A 5,982-nucleotide genomic window follows, 5' to 3' on the forward strand; every position below is an offset into this window, starting at 1 on the left:
TGCGATTCTCCAGGCAAAAATACTGGAGCGAGCTGCCATTTCTTCTCTGAAAAAGGGACATCTAGGCTTTATTGATCATGATATTGCTCATTTCAAAGGAGAAAAACATTTTGAAGAAAGATAGAAATTTATTTTATACTTTTTTGAAATGATGCACAAATTCCAAACCAATGGCTGTATCACAATATTTAAGAATAAGTAGGCATGGGACATTGTCTAGGGTTAGCATAAATCACTTTTTATACAGGTGATATATCTACATTAGTGAGCAATACACTCTCTGACACCTTTCCTAATACCATGTCTAAGAAACTTTTCCTTCCTATGGGTTCAAATTTATGCAGATTTTCTAATTTATTAAAAATACACCATACACATACACACACAACTATTCCCTTTCTTTTGAAAGAAAGTAACAAACTAGCAACTGAGAACTGGCATAGCCATGAAAAAATGTTTTGTTGTTGGAAAACTATATAAGATAACAAGAGCTGAGATTTGCCTATTGGAAGGGTTCTTAGAAACAAGAATGTTGAGATCGTTCTTTCTATTTTGAGTGAGAAGCAGCAGTGTGTATCCTGCCGCTGTGTAGAGACTTGTTAGATGATGACATGGCGTGGCTGCTCAAATAAGGCACTTTTTGAGGCAGGAGTTTGTCTGCTTATCATTTCCACACTGCGACAGCATTAGTCCTTTACCTAATCTCCACTTTCTAGTTGCTGGCTCTTGATGGCTTGAGTAACAACTCGAATGTGATTTCTGGGTTGCTGTGCGCATTTAATAGGTATTAAATTAAATGTGCAATTGGTCGTCTGGAGATGAAAGTATCATTGAGCTTTTGGCAAAAAAAAAAGCTGAAACATATATTACATCCCAATGGGGAAACCATTAGCTTTAATAACTGGATATGACTTGTTGGCATTTATTATCCTTGTCAGTATGCTAATGCTCATTAGATTTTTAATGAGAGAATGGTAATAAAAACATGACATGGAGTTAAAAATGGATATTAATTAGGGTATTAAAATGTCCTTATTTATGTAGTTGTGAAGAAGAAAGCTGATAACTGAAGAAACTCTTTTATAATGAAAAATGTCCTCACTCCATTCCTTTTCCCTTCTACCTGTATTATTAAAATATATAAATAGAGGAACCGAAAAGGAAGTTACATATATAACCACAGAAGGTTGAGGCTTTAAGACACAGCCTTTGTGACACTTAGGTAATGTGTATATGATGCCAGACAAATACAAATTTTAGCTGTGGATAAACAGAACTATATTATAGCACTATATAATTTTATAAATGAAAAAGCATACTGATTATAAGCACTCCTTTCTTAAGAGGCTATATAGTATAGGGTTAGAGTAGTAAATAGCAATAATTTGCCAGGATTTAAATCCTGGCTTCTTTGCTTACTGGTTATGTTTCTTAAACTCTCTTAACTTTCTGAACTGTCATTCTAATTTTACTGATGAGTGTGATTGGTCAAGCTTTGAGTATATACCCTAGAACAGATTTATCTGTTATTTCTAAGCAAATAAACTGGTAATGGTCGCATATATAGAAACACAGCTTCAATCTCCACATCTCTGAACCACCTTTGGCAAATCTGTTCATTGCGGCATATTTTGCTCAAGTTTGCAGAACCTAGGTGCCCATACTGTGTGCATGTCTTTTCATTGTTCTTTTAGATAAGTTAAACTCAGTGGCCTTTATCAAGTGCCACGCCTCAGGGCTTGTGCCAGGTAGATAGGATACAAAGATGAATGAGAAATAGCCTCTCCGTTCAAGGAGACCATTACAACGATTAGCAAAATCCATAGTTTGGAGTTTTCTTCAGATTTTACTGGAAACTAAGACTTGTTTGTTTAAATGAAAAAATGTCTTTATCAGTCGCTACTGCCTAGCAATAGAGAGATACGTAATAATATATTCTTACACTTTCCTTCTCTTTTCACTGTAGCACATTTAAAAGGGCAAATGTCCAAATGAAACTCAGTTCAGTTCAATCGCTCAGTCGTGTCCGACTCTTTGCAACCTAGCAAGTTCTTATTCTTCCAAATAGAGTGATGAATGGGGAAATATTTTTAATAGTCTATTTTTTTAAAGCAGAAAATTTTTCACAGCAAATTTGAACAGAAGATATTTGCCATATATCCCTTCCCCTGCACATTCATTGCCTCCCCCGTTATCAAAATACCCAACCAGATTGACACATTTGTTACAAGCGATGAACCTATATTGACAGCATTATCATCCCATGTCCATAGTTTACCTTAGGGTTCACCATTGGTGTTGTACATTCTGCAGGTTGGTAGGTAAATAATAACATATCTGTGTGTGCGTGTGTGTGTGTGTGTGTGCACATGCTAAGTCGTGTCTGACTCTTTGCGACCCTATGGACTGTGGCCCACCAGGCTCCTCTGTTCGCAGGATTTTCCTGGCAAGAATAGTGAAGTGGGTTGCCATTTCCTACTCTAGGGGATCTTCCCAACCCAGGGATCAAACCCGTGTCTCCTGCATATCCCGCATTGCAGATGAGTTTTTATCGCTGAGCCACCAGGGAAGACCCATATTAATAGTATTGCACAATACTGCCTTAAAAAAAATTCTGTGCTCTGCCTATTCATCCATTCCTCCTCCCAGTTCCTGATCTTATTGCTGTCTCCATAGTTCTGCCTTTTCTAGAATGTCATATAGTTATAATTATACAGGATTATATAGTCACATTTTCAGACTGGCTTCCTTCACTTAGTATTATGTGTAAAAGTTTCTTCCATGATTTTTTCATGGCTTGATACCTCTTTCTTTTATCTATGAAGAATGTTCCACTGTCTGATTCACCATTCACCATGTACACATTCACCTATGAAGAATATCTTCTTTGCTTCCAAATTTGGGCAATTATGAACTAAGCTGCTGTAAATATCCCTGTGTAGATTTTTGTGTGGACATGTTTTCAACTCCTTTGGGTAAATACCAAAGTGTGACTGCTGGATCGCATGATAAGAGTACATTTAGTTTTGTAAGAAACTGCCAAAGTGTTTTCCAGTATGACTACAACATTTTGCATTCCCGTTGGCAATGAATGAAAATTTCTGTTACTCTACATCCTTGCCAGCATTTGGTGTTGTCGGTATTCTGGATTTAGGCCATTTTGATAGGTGTGTAGTGGGATCTCGTTGTTTTTATTTGCATTTTCCTGATCACATATGAAGTGGAATATCTTTCCATATGCTCTTTTACCATCTGTATATCTTCTCTGGTGAGGATAAATGGGGAAATTTCGAATGCTCATACAGTTATGCTGTTGTTAACAGCTTTAGCCTAAGCTAAGTTTTAGCTCTGGTCTACACACAGATGGGGCTTCCCTGGTGTCTCAGATAGTAAAGAATCTGCTTGCAATGCAGGAGACCAAGGTTTGATCCATGGGTTGGGAAGATCCCCTGTAGAAGGGAATGACTACCAGCTTTAGTACTCTTGCCTGGAGAATTTCGTGGACAGAGGAGCCTGGTGGGCTACAGTCTACAGAGTCATTAAGAGCTGGACATGACTGAGTCACACACACACACACACACACACACACACACACACACACAGATGGGTAACACATAGCTCCCAGCTGCTTACAGTATCAACTGCATAATCCCATATTCTGGAGTCAGACATACCTAGTATTAAATCAGGCTCTTCCATTTACAGCTGGGCATTGAACAAGTTGTCTAACTTGGTAGCCCTCAGTTTCTTTATCTGTAATATGGGATGATACCTCCCAAGGTGGGTATGAGAGTTTGATAAGATGATGTGAGAAAGGTGCTTGCCACAATCCCTGGCACACAGTAAATGCTGAGAAAGTCCATTTAAAAATTTATTCTCTTTTTACATTTAGAAGATGTAATGAGCAAAGTTTCAATTATTAAAGGGTCTTTCTCAGAAATTATTTATTTTTAATTCTTTACTCCTAAGATCAATTTAAGCTTCCTGGTGGCTCAGAGGGTAAAGGATCTGCCTGCAAGGCAGGAGACCTGGGTTCAATTCCTGGGTTGGGAAGATCTCCTGCAGAAGGAAATGGCAACCCACTTAAGTACTCTGCCTGGAAAATCCCATGGACGGAGAAGCCTGGTGCAGGCTACAGTCCATGGGATTGCAAAGAGCTGGACTCAACTGAGAGACTTCACTTTCTTTTAAGATCAATTTAGAACTTTTAAGCAGATGGCATAATAGTATGAAACATAGAAATATTTATTAAAATGTAATATTGAATGATGTTTTCACTTAGGCTATGATTTACACTGCATGGTTTTTAAGTTGCATTGGAATCTTAACAAATAGTATTGAAATCTTGAAAGACCAAAGTGTGAGACATCTCTGGAAGTGTATGTTTTTGTTCAGTCATGAAGTCATGTCTGACTCTTTGTGACCCCATGGACTATAGCACGCTAGGCTTCCCTGTCCTTCCACATCTCCCAGAGTTTGCTCAAACTCATGTTCATTGAGTCAGTGATGGCATCCAACCATTCCATCCTCTTTCACCCCCTTTCCCTTCTACTCTCAATATTTCCCAACATCAGGGTCTTTTCCAATGAGTCAGCTCTTCACATCAGGTGGCCAAAGTATTGGGGCTTTTCCTTTAGGATTGACTTGTTTGATCTCCTTGCTGTTGAGGGGACCCTCAAGAGTCTTCTCCAACACCACATTTCAAAAGCATCAATTCTTTGGTGTTTAGCCTTCTTTATGGCCCAACTCTCACATCCATACATGACTGCTGGAAAAACCATAGCTTTGACTAGATGGACCTTTGTTGGCAAAGTGAATTTTCTGCCTTTTAATACACTGTGTAGGTTTGTCATATCTTTTCTTCCAAAGAGCATGAGACCTTTAATTCCATAGCTGCAGTCACCATCTTCAGTGACTTTGGAGCCCCAGAAAATAGTCTGTCACTGTTTCCATGTTTCCCCTGTCTATTTGCCATGAAGATGTATGGATGTGAGAGTTGGACTGTGAAGAAGGCTAAGCACCGAAGAATTGATGCTTTTGAACTGTGGTGTTGGAGAAGACTCTTGAGAGTCCCTTGGACTGCAAGGAGATCCAGCCAGTCCATTCTGAAGATCAGCCCTGGGATTTCTTTGGAAGGAATGATGCTGAAGCTGAAACTCCAGTACTTTGGCCACCTTATGCGAAGAGTTGACTCATTGGAAAAGACTCTGATGCTGGGAGGGATTGGGAGCAGGAGGAGAAGGGGACGACAGAGGATGAGATGGCTGGATGGCATGACTGACTCGATGGACGTGAGTCTGAGTGAACTCCGGGAGATGGTGATGGACAGGGAGGCCTGGCGTGCTGCGAAACATGGGGTCACAAAGAGTCACACACTACTGAGTGACTGAACTGAACTGAACTGAACTGAATGGGACTGGATGCCATGATCTTAGTTTTTTGAATTTTTAGCTTTAAGCCAGCTTTTTTCACTCTGCTCTTTCACTTTCATCAAGAGGCTCTTTAGTTCCTCTTCACTTTCTGCCATTAGAGTGGAATAATCTGCATATCTGAGGTTATAGATATTTCTCCCGGCAATCTTGATTCCAGCTTGTGATTCATCCAGGCCAGCATTTTGCATGATGTACTCAGCATAGAAGTTAAATAAGCAGGGTGACAATATACAGCCTTGACGTACTCCTTTTCCTATTTGGAACCAGTCTGTGTTCCATGTCCAGTTCTAACTGTTGCTTCCTGATCTGCATATAGGTTTCTCAAGCGGTAGGTCAGGTGGTCCGGTATTCCCATCTTGAAGAATTTTCCACAGTTTGTTGTGATCCACACAGTCAAAGGCTTTAGTGTTGTCAATGAAGCATATGCTTTTCTGGAATTCTCTTGATTTTTCTATGATCCAACAGACATTAGCAATCTGATCTCTTGTTCCTCTGCCTGTTCTAAATCCAGCTTGCACATCTGGAAGGTCTCGATTTATATACTGTTGCA

This window comes from Ovis aries, chromosome 18 (genome assembly GCF_016772045.2).
Source record: "Ovis aries strain OAR_USU_Benz2616 breed Rambouillet chromosome 18, ARS-UI_Ramb_v3.0, whole genome shotgun sequence".
In the NCBI taxonomy this organism is placed as follows: domain Eukaryota; kingdom Metazoa; phylum Chordata; class Mammalia; order Artiodactyla; family Bovidae; genus Ovis; species Ovis aries.